This window comes from Bidens hawaiensis, unplaced genomic scaffold (genome assembly GCF_021521415.1).
Source record: "Bidens hawaiensis isolate Kalapana, Puna unplaced genomic scaffold, B.hawaiensis_p1.1 tig00049950_1, whole genome shotgun sequence".
In the NCBI taxonomy this organism is placed as follows: Eukaryota; Viridiplantae; Streptophyta; class Magnoliopsida; order Asterales; family Asteraceae; genus Bidens; species Bidens hawaiensis.
The window spans coordinates 81,107-100,120 of NW_027506134.1; positions in this window are offsets into that span (position 1 = coordinate 81,107).

A 19,014-nucleotide genomic window follows, 5' to 3' on the forward strand; every position below is an offset into this window, starting at 1 on the left:
CATCCTTCAACTGGGATCCATGAGTCAACAAACTCAGGGATCCTCAATTTTTCAACAAGGATCATCCATCCTTAATCCGGGGTCCATGGGTCAACAGGTTCAAGGGTCCTCGACTTTTCAACAAGGATGATAGTTCCTTCAGTCAGGATCAATGGGTCAGCAGACTCATGGATCCTCGATCATTCATCAAGGATCATCGATCCTTCAACCAAGATCATCTAGGTTATGTTACCAAGGATCCTATAACTTCCAGCCTCAAGGATCCTTCCTCCAGAATCAAGGATCCTCTGGAATTCTACATCAGAGGTCTTCGGAAATCCATGAAGGAGATATTATCTCCATGCAGACTATCGCATCTGGTGGACCAACTCCTATAGCAGACGCTTCTTACCTCAGCCATTCTTCTGGAATTCTGACGTTCACAGCAACAAAGAGGTAACATTTATGATCCTATATTCTTAAATGCTAATCGTGGTTCCATGCAGGATGCATGTATCAACCAAGCTATGGCTAAGGAACTGTAGAAACTTAAGGATATGATATCCAGCGTACCATGGGTGATCCGTCCAATCCCTGAGATACCGGAAGGAACCCACAAGTTATCTAGATTTTCTCCACAAATCTGTGACGCGGAGATCCCTAAACGCTTTAAAACCCCCAACATGAAAGTGTATGGGACCACTTATCCTAAAGAGCATGTAACTCAATACAGGGAAAGAATGGATATCAATCCAATTCCTGAGAGGCTCAAGAAGGCTTGTCTATGCAAGGGTTTTGGATCCACACCAACAGGATCTGCTTTAAAATTGCTGCTAAGTTTTCCTCACTTTTCTGTTATTTCTTGTTCACATTTAGTTAACTTATTCAACAGCCAATTTTCTTGCAGTAGGAAATTTGAGAAGTTAACTAGTGAGTTATATAGAGTTGTCCAACCCAGCGATAATTCCTTTGGGATTTTGTCACGAGGTTTGGCAGGGAGGCCTTAGAAATCCCTAATCTTGACATGGCTACGTCTGTAGAAGCCTTCAAGATGGGGCTAAATAAGGGCTCCCCTTTTATGATGATCTTGTGATGACTCCTTGCAGGTCTTTATATGAAGTAAGGAATAGAGCACTAAGGTTCATACGGCTGGAGGATGACAAAAGGATCCAAGAACGATTAGGGGCTCAAACGAAGCAAGAATCTCTTGACAAGAAACAAGGATCCTCGTTCAGAAACAACAACTTAAAGTTGTACTCCAAATTAAACAACCAAAACGTTCAAGCAGTTGAATAAGGAGATGATGATGAAGATTACCCCAACATCTCAGAGTATTGCTTCTCTGTGGATACTCATGGATTGATTTGTGCCATGAAGGATCTAAGAGAGAAGGCAAGGTGGCCTCGAAAGAACGAGAAGTCAACGACCTTCAGAGACAAATCCAAATGGTGTGCATTCCATGAGGATTGTTAGTGCACGGTTTTGCGTCTGGAGTCTTTGTATTTATCTTTAATGTTTATTTGATAGTTAATGTAATATTTAATGTCTATATTTAACTAGTTCGTTAAGATTAAGTGTAGTTCGCTAGGGATGTTAGCGAACTAAGACTAGTTCGTTAAGGTTAAGTCTAGTTCGCTAGGGATGTTAGCGAACTAAGACATTATAATATATTCCCTCCTGATTCGTTAGGGGATGTTAACGAATCAGGGGGTGGTTCGTTATGTTAAGTTATGTATCGAAGGGGAAGCTGGTTCGCTAGGGGATGTTAGCGAACCAGGTCGCCTTCTATATATAGTGAACAACTGTTCACTTGTAATTAAGTTTTGAGATATAAGTTTATAGAGAAAAATCTTGAGTAATTATTCTCTCTCAAGCTTCATCTTAACATTATTGATAATATATACACATACATAACATTAAATCAAGGTTAATTATGAGCTAGATATTTAATAGTGGTAATTGGATAATCTACAGATCTGAGATCTGTTTTATTGTTGTTGACTGTTAATCCGGGATCAAACAAGTGGTATCAGAGCTGTTGGTGCTCTTTACACTTGATTTGGTGTTTTAAGTGTTATTGTTATTGTTATTATTATTATGTTTTTCGGTTTTGTTTGATTTTGAATCAATTTGAGTTTATTTTGGTTGAATTATGTACGGATTGAATGGAATTCGTGTTGGTTAAGGTATGGATAGGTGTGGTTAAGAGGAATTGAGGTTTGAATTGGAATTGAGTGATCTGGTTTTGGTTTCGGTTTATGTCCGAAACAGGGTGTTTGTTTTTGGGGAATTTGATTTGGTTAAAGTGTTAATCGATTACGAGGATATGTTTATTGGATTCGGAATTGGTTTACGAGAATTTTGATTGGTTATTTGTGCAATTTGGTTGAGTAACGAGGTTGTATTACGAATTTGGTATTTCTGGGTTTCTGGGTTAATCTTCATAATTTCTGGAAATTAGTTTGAAGATTTGAAGATTTGAAGATGAACTTGATTCGTTATCTTCTTCCTGGTGATTCGCTATATGTTTCTTGGTGATTCGTTATCAACAGTGTTACTTCGCTACCTTGTTCGTTAGCCAGTTCGTGTGAGTTATTGATTCGTGTTATCTAGTTCGTTAACTAGATTAACTGATTCATGTGACACGTGTTCTTCTTGGGATTTGTGTCATAACAACCTTTGCCACGTGGCATAAGGTGTCTGAGTTTGTTACAAACGGTTGTAACAACCTAATTCGCTATAGTGTGATTCGCTAATCCACTGTAGCTGATTCGCTAGGCATTCCTTAGTGATTCGCTAAGTTTATGTTGGCGATTCGTTACTGATTATCATCTGATTCGCTAAACTAATCCTTTGTAATTCGTTTGGTCAATTCGTTAAGTTGACTTGGTCAATTCGTTTGGTCAATTCGTTAAGTTGACTTGGTCAATTCGTTTGGTCAATTCGTTAATTTGACTTGGTCAATTCGTTTGGTCAATTCGTTAAGTAAACTTGTGATTCGTTAAACCTTCATCTCATTCGTTATCTGTTTCGCCATTTGGGTGATTCGTTAACCTTATTTGTGATTCGTTAAGTTGACTCGTTAAGTTGACTTTTGATTCGCTAAAACACTCACCTCATTCGTTAAGGTACTTCGTTGCTGATAAGTCTTAACTTCGTTAAGGATTGATTCACTATAACTATTTACAGTTCGCTATAACTGTTCACAGTTCGCTACAACTGTTCACAGTTCGCTATAACTGTTCACTGATTCGTTAAGCTATTTCATTTTTTTTGATTCGTTAAACATTTATTTTTTTCAAAGATGGCCGGTATGTATGCATTAGCGTCTCAAAACATGTTGATGCAACAGATGTTGCAACTTGATACCGAGATAGGTTCACATTCTAAATGTCCAAGATTGATGAAGTTCAGTGACTTTGCCAAGTGGGAACCTCGGTTTCGTGCACATTTGGGATCTGTTCATCCTGACTGCTCATATTGTCTTGATGAAGTTTATGTTGCACCAATGATTGGTGATGATACTATTGGATATACTCCTAAAGCTGTTTCTCAATACTCACAAGAAGAGAAGAAAGCTTTAGAAATTGAGATAAAAGCATATTCTACTTTGACTATGGCATTACCAGAAAATATCTTTCATCAAGTTGGTAGTATCAAGAGATGTGCATCTCTATTTCAACATCTTCGTATGAGAAGCATGGGAAACACTGCTGAGAGTAAGAAAGTGATGCTCAAATTTCAGTTTCGAAACTTTAATTTATTGAAAGGAGAAACAGTTGAAGAGATGACAACAAGATTTAGTCAATTAAAAGTGTGCTTCCAAGTTCCTACTCAACATTTCTAATGGTTTTGAAAGAGAATGATTATTTTTTGAATGAAGACTTGACGGCACTTGAATTTCTACAAAAGATCGAAGCTAGAGAATATGATCTTAAGTGTAAAAAATCCTCCAAAGAAAATCAAGATCCAGCTTTCTATGGTGGAAGTATGCCTCTTAGTTCAACGATCTCTCCAATCACTGCTTTTCTTACTCATGCTGCAAGTGAAAAAGAATCAGCTATGTTTAATGATCCAAAAGTTTGTTTCTACTCTGCTGGTAATTCGGGTGGTTCTGGAAGTTTGACTAATACCAATCCATTTGCTACACCACCTAGTGTTAATATGAAGGAAGCTGAGAAAAATTTTGCTTTTCTGACGGCTTTTATGTCTTCATATGAAAACTTAGTGAGTAGTAAAATTGCCACAAGTGATTAAACAGATGAGGACTATGATCAGATAGATCCAGATGATCTAGAAATCATGGATTTGAAATGGAACATGGCTATGATCGTTCGTAAAGTTAAAAGATTCATGCAGAGAACTGGAAAAGATCTTCCAGCTTTAAACAAGAAGTTGGGTTTTGACAAATTAAAAGTAAAGTGTTATAATTGTCGAGAATTTCGGCATTTCGCGAAGGAATGTGACAAACCAAGGAAAGAATACACTGGACCTCATGGTCAAAGTAAAAATGCTTCTACACCACGAGGAAGTGATGCTGAAAAGAAGCCATCTTCTTCTACAACACAAGCAATGTTAGCAGATGGAACTGATTGGTCACAACGGCTACTATGCAATGATGTTCAAGGAAATTTGGCTATGTTACATAAAGATTGTCAAGATGCTACTGGTAGTGAGATGTCTTCCGATAATGATTCTAGATCTAATTCTGACGACTCTTGCGACAAGCCTTCTGAATCAATGTTTGCTTGCATGGCTAAGATCAATGAGGTTAGTAATTCTATTTCTACTACTTCATTTGTTAAAGCATCATGTGTTGACTGTGAATCTAACAAATCTAAGTTAGAAGCATTAAAAAATCAAAATGATAATCTTATAAGAGAAATTGCTTCTCTTAAGGATACTTATCGACAATCTCTTGAATCTCAAAGGAGATCTCGAGAAAAGATTGAAGCATTGTTGACAAGTAACCACGATCTCAAAGCCGAGTTATCTGTGGAAATGAACATTAATGACCAAAAGTTTCAGGAAATTTTGAAACATCGTTCTAAGATAACTGAGCTTGAGAATGAGGTTCTTGAGTTGAAGAACAAATTGGGGAAATTTAGGAATTCATCTTAATAGTTGAATGAAATTATTGAAGTATCTGGAAAACAAAAAGATTCTAAGAAAGGTATTGGTTTTTTTAAAATTCCACCACCTTTTCATAATGATTATAAAATTAATCCTTTTGCAAGAAAAGAAGAGGATTTGATTCAAAAACAATCTGTGATTTCTGAACAACCTAAATTGGTTAAACCTGAAATTGTCAAATCCCAAGTTGCTCCTCAAAAACCTCATGTGGAAAGTAAAAAGGTCTTTGTTGAAAATGTTGATAAAGTGATTATTGAAGATGTGTTTGAACCTGAGATAATACACAAGAATAAGAACATTCCTAGTTCTAATCATATTCTTTGCGAACCTCAAGAGTTTGAGGAAGCTGTTTATGGTTCATTCAAATCTCAAATGAACAAGGAAGAAACTGTGAAAACCAAACCAGTGAGGACAAAGAAGTCAGTTAAACCAAAGATTTCTGACGAGGACTTAATGCGTTTCATTTATCCTCCGAGTTCTAAGTCTTCATCGGCTAGAGTTTTTAAGTTAAAGGGAATGGACACAATGTTCACTGAAAAAGACATTCCAATTAGTATCATTAAACCTGAACTAATTGAAAGTGTGTTTTACAATGAAACTTCCAAAGTTCGTGAACTTGAACGTATGTATGCTCAAGCGAAAACATCAGTTTCATCTGATCCATTGACTAAGGCAAAACAATTTTTAAAACAAGATAAGAAGATTAACTTTGTGAAGTCAACTGGAATAGATACACTAAAAAGCTTTTCGAATTGTTCGAATTTATATTTTTATTTAAAGAAGAAATCTGACTTATCTGATCAGTTTGCTAAGAGCATGACTAAAAATGTGAGTCATTATCAATCATCTGCATCATTTATTCCAATTTCTTCTAAACATCATCATGTGGACATTCGAACTTGTTTTTTATGCGGTCAACAAGGTCATGTTGTGAGGAATTGTAGTCAGCAAAACTTTTAGAATCTTCATCCTTTTATCAAGGACAAATCTAAGCCAATTCCAGTGGTCAAGGAGATCCTGAAACGACCTGTGTCGTATGCTGATGATACTCATATTTTGTTCTCTGATGTGAATCCTCGGAAGGTTTTTCATATCAATGAGACACACGGTCAAGTGAAAACAATATTCATTCCAACTGAACCTATATGTCAAAACAAGAATTCAAACATTGTTCAAGCAGCGTACTTAAGACGAAAGTCTAAGAAGCCAGTAACTTATTCACAAGTGGCTGAACAACAATTGAAATCTGTTAAGGTTAATGTTCAAAGAGAAAACCAAAAGGTGCCCAAGACCGAGGCCTGGGCTGCCTTTGTGAACTAATCACTTTTGTTTGTGTGTAGGGTTCATCCAAGACCATTTCTGGTGAAAACTGGATCATGGATAGCGGATGTTCTCGTCATATCACTGGGAATCTCAACCTATTAACCAACGTAAGAAATATTCAAGGGGGTTATGTAGCGTTTGCTGGGAATTCTAGGGGCATGATCACACAAGAGGGTGAAGTTTCAAATGGTCACATTACGTTTGAGAAAGTGAATTATTGCGACAAGGTTGATCATAACTTATTGAGTGTATCGCAGATTTGTGATAAAAAGTATATTACGATATTTACTGACAAAGAGTCTCTTATCTTGAAACTGGGTTATGTTATTCCCGAGGACATGGTTGTTATGCGATCACCACGATCTAATGATATTTATGTCTTAAATATGATTTCTAAGATATCAACATCGATTGAAACATGTTTTGTCTCTAAAGCAACCGAGAAAGACTCGATTCTATGGCATCGTAGAATGGGTCACATACATGTCAGAAAGATGAATTATTTAATGAAAAATGACTTAGTTGAGGGTGTCTCGTTAAAGAATTTTAAGTTATCTGATCACTGCGTTGCATGCATAAAGGGCAAGCAGAAGAAGAAGACACATCCCTCTAAGTTATTGAATTCCGTTGATACTCCTCTTGAACGACTTCATATGGATTTGTTTGGTCCAGTGAATCGTGCGAGTATTTCTAGAGACTGGTATTGTCTTGTAGTGACAGATGATTATTCAAGATATTCATGGGTGTTATTTATGAGTTCAAAAGATCAAACACCAGTTTTGGTACAAAACCTTATTACTAAGATCGAATCACTGTATAAACAAAAGGTGAGGAGAATCCGAAGTGATAATGGTACTGAATTCAAAAATACTATATTGGATTTCTTTTGTATTCAAAAGGAAATTCACCGAGAATATAGTGCACCTTATGTACCTCAACAAAATGGTGTTGCTGAAAGGAAAAATAGAACTCTGATTGAAGCTGCACGTACAATGCTCGCTGATTCAAAGCTTCCTGTTCAATTTTGGAATGAGGCAGTGAATACAGCTTGTTATACGCTTAATCGAGTTCTAACAGTGAAACGACTCAAGAAAACAAGCTACGGGATCTTAAATAATAGAAAACCTAATTTAAAGTACCTGGAACCATTTGGGTGTTCGTGTACAATGTTGAAGAAGGATTCGGGTAAATTTGAAGAAAAAAGCTATCGAAGGGTATTTCTTGGGATATGCATCTCCAAAGAAAAGGGTTTTTAATTTCACATCTGGCTGTGTTGAAGAATGGTACCATGTGGACTGTCAAAAGTACACAACTCCTCCTCAAGGGAAAGGTCCAGACTGGATGTTTGACTACGATAGTTTATTTAATTCTTTTACTCCTTCGACTGAACACATCGATGAAGATTTGGTTAGAGCATACTTTGAAGAACATTTGAACATTCCAGGATTTTCAAGTTCTAATGCAGTTGAAGTTCAACCAAATGCTCCAACTGAAGAATCTCAAGTTGTCTCTCCAGTTGCTATTGATAATGTTTCTACTTCTTCTGATGATGATCAAGCTGAAATTCAAGTTATTGATCTTGACAGTGATAATGCTTCATCTCCCGAGTTGGGTGAACATTACACTAACTTATTTGATAATGTTGTTGTTCCTGAAAATCCCACTCTTCGGATTCATGGATATCATCCACAGGAAAACATCATTGGAGAACTTGATGTGGGCGTTCGTACACGTCATCAAGTTGCTTCGTCAAGTGACAATAACACATTGTGTTCTTACACTAACTTACATTCTTTGGGAATTGTGAATATTGCTAAATTCAATTGCTTTCTATCTCAAGTTGAGCCAACAACAGCTCGTAAGGCACTTGAAGATCCTTCTTGGTTAGAAGCTATGCAAGAGGAATTACAGCAATTTGCACGTTTGGGTGTTTGGGATTTAATAGACAAACCTGCTAGAGTCAAGAAAGCCATTCCGACTAAGTGGGTATTTAAGTGTAAGAAGGACGATCGAGGGGTGATTGTCAGAAACAAAGCACGTCTAGTGGTGCAGGGTTTTCATCAGCAAGAGGGTATTGATTACACAGAGGTATATGCTTTAGTTGCAAGATTAGAGTCGATTCGAATCTTCCTGGCTTATGCAGCTTATAAGAATATCAAGGTCTATCAAATGGATGTTAAAAGTGCTTTTCTCAATGGTGAATTACAGGAGGAAGTGTTTGTCCAACAACCACCTGGTTTTGAAGATCCTGATTATCCAGACCGTGTTTACCGATTAAACAAGGCCCTGTATGGTCTACATCAAGCCCCGAGAGCTTGGTATGGCACGCTCGCCGACCATCTGACTGATAATGGCTTCAAACGAGGAACTGTTGACTGCACTTTATTTCATAAAACTGTTGGTGACGATCTTCTTCTAGTCCAGATTTATGTTGACGATATTATTTTTGGGTCTACAAACGACATATTGTGTAAGGAGTTCGAGAAGTCCATGCAAACAAAGTTCGAGATGAGCTCGATGGGAGAGATGAATTCCTTTTTAGGGCTGCAGGTTCACCAGTCTGCTCATGGAATTTTTATTCACCAGACTAAATATGTGAACGACGTTTTGAGCCGATTCAAGATTTCTGCCGGAAAAATCCCTTCAACTCCTCTTCCAGTAGGGCACAATTTATCACCGGATGAATTGGAGGATTCCGTTGATCCTACCCTCTATCGTGCCATGATTGGTTCTTTAATGTATTTAACGGCTTCTCGCCCTGATATTATGTTTGCTGTTTGTCTTTGTGCTAGGTATCAAGCAAGTCCACGAGTGACTCACCTAGCTGCAGTTAAGAGAATTCTTCAGTATTTGAGGGGAAATCCAGACATCGGGTTGTGGTACCCCAAGGATGATACTTTCGTTCTTACTGCCTACTCAGACTCAGATTATGGAGGATGCAAGATCAACTTCAAATCAACGACAGCGGGATGTCAATTTTTAGGAAGCCGACTTGTTTCCTGGTAGTGTAAGAAGCAGACAACGGTCTCCACTTCAACCGCCGAAGCTGAATATGTTGCAGCCTCGAGTTGCTGTTCCCAGGTTTTGTGGATACAACAACATCTTCGCGACTACGGTTTGAAGTTTCTTACTACTCCCATCTTGATTGATAATTCTGCTGCTACTAGTATCACCAAGAATCCCGTACAAAATTCTAAAACGAAACATATCGAAATTTGATATCATTTTATACGGGATTGTTATGAAAAGAAATTAATCGATCTTGAGAAAGTACATACTGATTTTCAGAAAGCCGATCTGTTTACTAAAGCTTTTGACAAAACGCGTTTTAAATTTTTGCTTGATTTAAACGGATTGAAGACCCTCACTGATATCCTTAAACAAGGATTACTATCTTTATTTTCTGTCATATTTTTTTTTAAATTTATTTTGGTTTTAGGGGGTGAAAATCTAGAAAATACAAAAAGAGTGTGTTTTCGTTTGTATAGATAAAATCCAAAAACATTAAAAAAAAATAATTTCAAAATTCAAAAAATATTGTGATTTCTGTTCTTTAATGTATTTCTTTTAAATATTTAGAAAAACCAAAAACATTTTAAAATTTTCGAAAATCCAAAAAGAATGTGATTTATGTTTTTGTACAGAAAAATTTGAAAAACCAAAAAGAATGTGATTTATGTTTTCAAAAAGATTGTTTATAACAAAATTGAAAAAGACAAAAATATTGTGTTTTTGAGTGTTTGTACAGAAAAAAAACCATAAAGAATGTGATTTATGTTTTGTACAGAAAAATCCGAAAATCCAAAAAGATTGTGAAAGTTATTTTGTTTATAAGAAATTTGAAAAAGACAAAAATATTGTGTTTTTAAATTTTTGTACAGAGAAAAACTAAAAAGATTTTTGCAGACGTTTTTAGATTATTTTCTCGCTGAAAATTACGTCGGTTATTTAAGTTTATGAAGTATGCTTGCATTTCTTGGTCCTATGATTCACTCGTGAATTGATGGTTAGCCTATTTATTAACTTAAGTTAACTGGGGCGATTAAATTTATCTTTTCTTTATTTTATGCTCCTCAAAATTTTGAGTTTTTGAAGCAAAAAGAAAACATGATAGTACATTGATTATCTTGACCCCAAAATCAACAAAAAGTAAGCTTAAAAGACTGTGTGCTTAATTGCATTGGTGCATTGGTAGGTCTTAAAACAACCCAGTAGAGTAAAGTATGTGATATAAACATAAAGAAACGCCAAATTGAAAGGGGTGTTAGTCTCTAGCAAAAGTCTCGGTGAGGATGGCAGAAATGTAATAACCAGTCATACTCAAGCCTTATATTTGTTGATCACCAAAAATCAAATAAAGCAAATAACAAGCGTTAAGATTCTGGACACTGTGAGTCTTTATGCGGCTTAACCAACTGGGTATTCATAAGCATGAATATTTCACTCGCCTTCTAGAGCAAACCCAAAGTCATTAAACTTGATCACCGCTGTACTTCGTACAATTTAAATTACTGACTTGATCAAAATCCGCTGTTAATCATACAATTGTTCCTCCCTTGCGTGCGTCTTAATACCATTAAGAAACGGACCCCAGGGGATACAATGTATGTAAGCCCACAGATGGACTCGTGCATACTCACTCATAGTAAAGGAAACTTGATGCATGGCTCAAAATTTCTACAATTGGTATCAAAATTTTGATCAACAATACAATGGTTTAAGTCAAGTTGGGGTGATTTGGCAAAAATCAAATTAAGCTTGAACCGTGATTAAAGGCTGATAGTTTCAGATATTCTGTGCTTTAATTGAACTATTTAATCATATCACAAAATTACTTGAATGTGTATTATTAGATTTATGTGGACAACAATACCAATGACCGACTTATCGCCGGTCATAATATCGCTGAAATATAAAACTGTGATGGAAGGGCATTTTGGTCAATATGATTTTCTGCTCAAACTCAAAAAAAAAAAAAAAAAAAAAAAACGGACCGGATGTTCTTTTGTAAATACATTCTTTAAACTCTTACAAAATACCAAAAATATTTTCGTCTTCTTTGTACAAAATACTTAAATAATTTTAAGTTATGTTTCGGAAATCTGAAACATTTTTTTAACGTATCTGGTTGTCGGGATAAAAGGGTTTCTCGATAAATTGATTTATTTATTTAATTCTTTAATTAATTCATTAATTTATAAATTTAAATATTTAATTTAAAATTAAATAAAAGAGTTTATTTCGCTAAAATCCAATTCGTTATTTATGGATAACGAACTAGGTGATTCTTTAGCGAACTAGCTTCTGGTTCGCTAACCTAATTCGCTTCCGCACTCCGTAACGAATCATCCCTTCGTTATGCATATTTAACGAATCATGACACGAATCATGTCTTGATTCGCTACCTTTAATTTAACGAATCAAGTAGCGATTCGCCAACATAAGGTAACGAATTGATTTAGCGAATGGGCTAATTCGTTAACTTTAAATTACACGAATCGTCTGATTCGTACTATGTGTCACACCCGGCCCTGAACGGCGGAAACAGCCGGGCGCGCGCGAGTGGGGATTGATAATTAAGCACGGGCCATTGCAAACATTCAAAGTAAGATTTTCATTGCGCATGAAATGTTTAATACAAAATGCATTACATTGTTTAAAAATTACATAAAAACATCCAAGTATAAAATCTGTTGAAGATTTCCACGCCATATCCCCTTACGCGGCGGGAACAACCACGCGCATCGAAGGGATGGAACTAAAATCTTCCAAAAAGCTAGTTTTAGATGTTCAGCGTGAGGTGCTCTAAGTGTGACTCCATGCGCTACCTAGTTATCTCCTGAAAGACACGTAAAACATTTGAATCAGTATAAACTGAGTGAGTTCACAAGTTTTAGTAACTTGATAATTCGTATTGCATCATAGTCTTGATAAAAATCATTCTAAAACATAATTCTGATAGCATCATTTAAACACATGCTTAGTAAAACATAGTTCTGATAACATATTCTGATAAAATCGTTCCGCGGGCTACGCGCGAACATTTCTGGGAACTGTACTCGTCTGTGTAAGTGGCGCTGCCACTACGAGCTAAAATAATGTAATACCGTCCCGCGGGTTACGCGCAGACACTTCTGAAAAACTGTGCTCGTCTGTGTAAGTGGCGCTGCCACTACGAGCGAATAATACCGTCCCGCGGGTTACGCGCGGACGTTGTGCCGGAAAACAAGGCGCTCGTCTGCGTAAGAGGAGCGACCCCTACGAGCGGGCTCAATCCCATAGTACTGCCCCGTGACATGCTAGGCACTCGTCTGTGTAAGAGGTGCGACCCCTACGAGTGGGCGGATCAAACCAGCAGTCCCTACCCTTAGAGTTCCAATGGTAAAGTGATCACTTACTCGAATTCTGGCGCACATACATCGTAAACCATAGATAACTGTTTGCATTGCTCGTAAATATACCATAATGAAACATTGTTTAAACACATAATTGCTTGCATTGCTTGTAAGAGTATCATGATAAAACATAATTTAAGTACGTGTCCCTCGCCCCGAAAACAGTTTAAAGATAGTGAAAACAGTGAAAATAGGGGCTGTGAGACTCACCTGTGGTTCTTGTTAAGGGATTAATCGAGATTCGGGTTTTCTTGGTGTTGGCCTCGGAATTGAAGGTCTAGTAACAGGAACGGAATTGAAAATCAAACGGATGCTTGGGCGATGATTAGTGCAATTTGTAGTTTTAAGAGAGAAGTTTGAAGTGTGCTTTGGGTGATAATTTAGGTTACATATTTATAGGCAAACTCAAGGGAACACAATCCCTTGCTTTAGGGGATTGTAATCTTTTCATATCTAGGTGTAATGATGATAAAGTATGGAAATTATTATTATTTATTTAAAGGTGGAGGAGTGGATAAAAGATTTTGATTTGATTTGGACAGGACATGCAGGTCTGCGGTTGGTGGGAGTAGGGTGGCTGACAGTTGACTTTTCATGTTACAGTGTGCTTTTTCAGGTACTTTTGTCAGTGTACAGTAAAAAGTAGAAATCTCTGAAACACGCTACTGTTTCCTTTTGGGCGGGAATAGTCTCCTTACATCTGAAGAATAGACTAAGTGTTCTGCGCATATAACTTGGTGCGCATAGCTTTCTGCGTGAAGGACATTTCTTTGCTGCGGGTAGGTGTGTAACCTTCTCGCAGTTAGGGACATTGAGTTTCATTTGTAGATTCTCCAGGTGGTCTTGGTATTTCAACATAGTGATCAGTCATGTTGAAGTCAATTCCATCTTGGAGCTTCAGACAAACTAGCTCTCAATGTTCCCGCCATGCGGGGAGGTTAGTTCCCCTTCCGCACGCGCATAATCGATTTGGGATGCACCCGCCTTAGCATCATGCGGGACGGTCAACCCTTTTGACTATAAAGTCATGGAAACATAAAACCAAATCACTCGCGCATGGCGCATATAACATATGCCCACGCTGGTTCTTAACATGGCGCGCTCGCGCAGGGCGCACATAACATGCCCGCGCTGATTCTAACATAGCGCGCTCGCGCAGGGCGCACATAACATGCCCGCGCTGATTCTAATTTAGCGCGCATAATATTCACAATCACCTAATTATTAGGTTGATTACTTAGTTTATAGGGTTGGGAAATTACCGGGTGTCACACTATGTGCACTGTTATATAAGACAAGAAAACGAACAGTCTTATACTGTTCGCCTTCTTTCTTCATTTTTAAGAAACCTGTTCAAATTCTCTCTGAAATTTCGACTTTCTTGTTTGGCTATTTCAAGAACATATTTGAGTTTCTAAGGTATAACTGATTATGGCGATTTCATTTTCGTCAAAAATGGCTATGTGTTGATAGTTAAATTATGAAATTTTAGGAGTTTAAGGGTTTCTGATATTTTAAAACCCATTTGTGTATAATTTATGTTAATTCATATATGTTTTTGATGTCATTATGATCGGAATCATATTCCGATACCCTTGGTGGGCTTCAATCATGAATTGATTGTTGTTTGCCGGGTTAATTATTGTTTTGTGACATTGGTGTTTACTTTGGGTTCGTCTAACCTATGTACTTAGAGATTTTGAGTCTTAATCTCATTCATCTTCGATTACGATTGTAATTCCGAGTACAACGAGCTCATTAGCGTGATGATTCGACGATAGTTATGGCCTAATTGTTCTTGGGTTCATTTTGTTGACTATCCGTGTTCATCCTAATTTTGACCATTGACGGTGTGAAGTCAAAGAAAAAGTCTTATTTATGACTATTCATTAGTCTTAGCGAATTGGAACTGTTTCGTGTCCAATTCGTTAAGATTTTACACGAACTAGCTTAGCGAATAAGATGTTACACGAATCAGATTTCGAATCGTTTTAATATAACGAACTGGAATTTAGTTCGTTAAAATTAAATAGTGATTCGCTAGTTTTAGTTCATTAAAGTATTTACCTGATAGCGAATCGCCTGATTCGTTATCTTAGTGTAACGAATCAGTGTGATTCCTAACGAATGACATCTAAAAAAAAAAATTATTAATCTAAATTAATTTCAATATTCATTTATTTTAATATATAATATTTAAATCGTCTAAAATACATAAATAGCTTAATTACACATATTTTTTATTATATATTCTGATATCTATTCTCATATTCGGTTTTATTTATACAGTAAAACATGGCTGATCAAGAACAACAAAATCAACCGCCACAGGAACAACCTCCATAAGGACAACCACAACAAAAAGATCAACAAGCTGAAATGATCTTATTGTCGTTCGATAAGAAGCACAACATTTGTGCTTATTTTGATCAAGATGTGACTGATTTGAGAACGTTTGGAGCTATGTTGACTTTCTTACGACGTTCAAAGATACGCTATGCAATTACTGCTAGACCTAAAGTGTATCTTAGTATAATTAGGCAGTTTTGGAACATGGCGGAATATGTTGAAGAAAAAATTGGGTTCGAGCTACAATTGATCAGATCCCTATTACGATTGATGTTGAGGTCATTCGTCGGTTACTTCAATTTGACGATAATGATGATTACCCGAGTGAATTTGACAGGACATTGGTTAGGGGTTTATTCACACGTTTGAATTATGGGGGTGATATTCGTAATTCTATGTTGAACAAGAATGGGTTGTGTCCACCATACAAGTATATGCTGCATGTTTTACTTCATTGTATGAGTGGACGTCGCGGTGGTTTTGATGAGTGTAGACTAAGTTTGCAATCGGAATTTGTTGCTCTAATCCTGAACAAGCCCTTCAACTACTCAGAACTCATCTTTGATCATCTGAAAGAGCAAGTTCAGCAAACTCTACCGTCAAAGAAGTTCTTGATGTATCCTCGCTTTTTACAGCTAATTATTCAGGATTTGATACCGAATTTGGTGATTGATCGATCGTTGGTGAACGATGTTCTTGATATGGAACATATGAAAGCTGAAACGGTGCATCGTATGTTAATCTATAGAAAAGACAAGCCACAGGATAAACGGATGATTGGTCATATAATCAATCCGGATTACGTATGTCCTCCTAGTGAGCGCTGGATCCATGATGATTCGGATTCCGAGCGTGAAGGGGGAGAAGGTGGGAACAATGATGGTGGAGATGATGATGGTGACAATGCTGATGGTGATGGTGGAGCTGGTGAACGAGCTCTTAAAGAACAACAAGATGCAGTCGATGCTGCTCTAGCTGCCACCATGAAAGCTCAGCTAGAAAGAAAACGAAAGGGGAAAGCTATAGCTACTGGTGAACCATCAAAGAAGCCCCGTGTGTCTGCTGGGGCTGGGGTAATTGTTGGAACTCCACCACCACGTCAATCAACTACTCAAAGCTCGGCGATGTCGCTAACTACTAGCACTCCGATGCTTACCTTGACGACGACAATGGTGTCACATGAGAGGCTCGGTCTAATCCCTCAAATGACGTTGACCGAGATACCGAGGCCTCCTGCTGTGTTGTCTACAGTATCTTCTACCACATCAATGAGACCTCCTCCTCTGCCAACAACTACTCTTCCTCCACCTCCGCCTAGTGATGTCTCTTTTATGAGGATTACTCGACCTCAAGGACATGTTCAACCAGTTCATCCATCTGTATACAATTTGCCACCAGGTCGTCAAACTGAAATGCTGCTAAATCTGCTACATCTATATGAAAATCAAATGGCAGCTGATCGTCAAACTCAAGAAAGACTCATGGAGAATCAACGTCGAATGATGAGTTATATTTCTTTCTGTCAGAAGGAGACTAAGTCGTTATGTACGATTGTTGAGTCTTACGGGGTGAAATTAAAGGAACAAGAAGAGTTAATTTTACAATTAACTTGTAAAGAAGATGCCCTCAAGAAACTTAAAAATGACGATGATGATCCTGACGAATCTGATGCAGGAGGTGAGCCTAAACAATCGCATGGTTCATCCTCTGGTGCTGGTGTTAGTGGTGCTGACGATTCGTACAAGCAGATAATTACCTATCAAGATCCAACAGCTGCCAAGCCAATAGAAATGATTGAGGCTAACACGGTGATATTTATGGATGGATCGGGGGTGGTTAGAAGTGTGGTGAACAGAGATGAGATAGAGGTCGGTGAGTTTATTGTTAGATCTTTGACACGGGAGCAGATTTCGATTATGCTTGGGCTGAATGACGATCAGTTGACTGCTTTAGAGACTGAGCCCGATGTCGTAGTGATCAATGAAGAAGAAATGGAAGTTGATCCGTTATTTATGGATACGGATTTTATTTATGAGAACGAGGAGATTGAGATGGAGGATGTGACAGCTGAAGAGTACCCGGACTTGTATCAACACGCAAACGTTCATCAAGGTGCTCCGGTATTTCACGATGATGTAATTGAAGAGACTGAGGATGAACTAGAAAAGGTTGTGTAACGAATAGTTTATTCACTCAAAGAAGTGACTGATGATGACATAGAAAGATGGTTCAAACGTCAGAAAGTGGGTAAGATTATCAGTGCTTATCGGTATGTAGATCAAGAAAGAAAAGATACCGCTGCTGCTTGGATTGAGGCGAATCAGGTGACTACCTTCAAGACTGTTTCTAAGGTACATGGTGATATTGTCTCCTGGCTCTATGATTCAGACCTTAAAGTATGTATAGTCAAGTGGGAAAAGGGTGTCCAGTATTACGAGAGAATAATGGATGTTTTAACTCTACCGCGTTGGGATGTACATACCCTCGCGAGACTTCCATTTATCAATCGTGGAGTCACCGAACGGCTGAGTGGTTTCATCAACACTTACTGTTTGAGGTAAATCATGGCTTCAAATTCTTCAAGCCCCAGGTTCCAAGACGTAAGCGCATTGACGAGATTGATCCAAGTACCGGCTGGAAGAAACTTGTCTTGAAAGTGAAGCCGCCAAAGACAATGAAAAAGGTTCTTGTGAAGACAATGCCTCAAGATATTTATCTGTCTTTCAACCGTTGGTACTATGAAAATCGTACTGGCGAGGCCGTTATTGTTCGTGGTCGAGGACTGCAGACCGAGCTCAGAAAGATAATCGACCTGATGTGGTTGGTTAATTTATCAGAGACAGACAACGACGTGCTATACAGAAAGCAGATTTTGTTTGAACGCCAAGAAGATTACGACCTGGCTATGCAATTCCAACGAGTCTTTCGTGTGTGTCACGAACATGGAATTCATAGTTGCAGAGACTGGCAGTCCAAGCGCTTCAAATAAGTTAAAGACAAAGAGCTCAAGACGAGGGGGTGTCTGTTAGTGCACGGTTTTGCATCTGGAGTCTTTGTATTTATCGTTAATGTTTATTTGATAATTAATGTAATATTTAATGTCTATATTTAACTAGTTCGTTAAGATTAAGTCTAGTTCGCTAGGGATGTTTGCGAACTAAGACTAGTTCGTTAAGGTTAAGTCTAGTTCGCTAGGGATGTTAGCGAACTAAGACATTATAATATATTCCCTCCTGATTCGTTTGGTGATGTTAACTAATCAGGGTGTGGTTCATTATGTTAAGTTATGTATCGAAGGGGAAGCTGGTTCGCTAGGGGATGTTAGCGAACCAGGTCGCCATCTATATATAGTGAACAACTGTTTACTTGTAATTAAGTTTTGAGATATAAGTTTATAGAGAAAAATCTTGAGTAATTATTCTCTCACAAGCTTCATCTTAACATTATTGATAATATATACACATACATAACATTAAATCAAGGTTAATTATGAGCTAGATCTTTAATAGTGGTAATTGGATAATCTACAGATCTGAGATCTGTTTTATTGTTATTGACTGTTAATCTGGGATCAAACAAAGATTTTGGCCATACAACGGATGATAGCATCAGTTTAAGAAGGTAAATTGGATACCTCCTAAGCAAGGGCCATTTTAAGAAACTTTTGGGAAGTAAAAAGTCAAGGATCCAGGATCCTGAAGAGGTTCCTTAAAAAGCAACTCCGCCCCCCACCAGATGCACAGGTGATCAACTTCATCTCCGGAAGCTTAGATATATGCGGCACTTCTTTCTCTTCAGCAAAAAGGCACACCAAAGAAACCAAGCTAGAGAATGG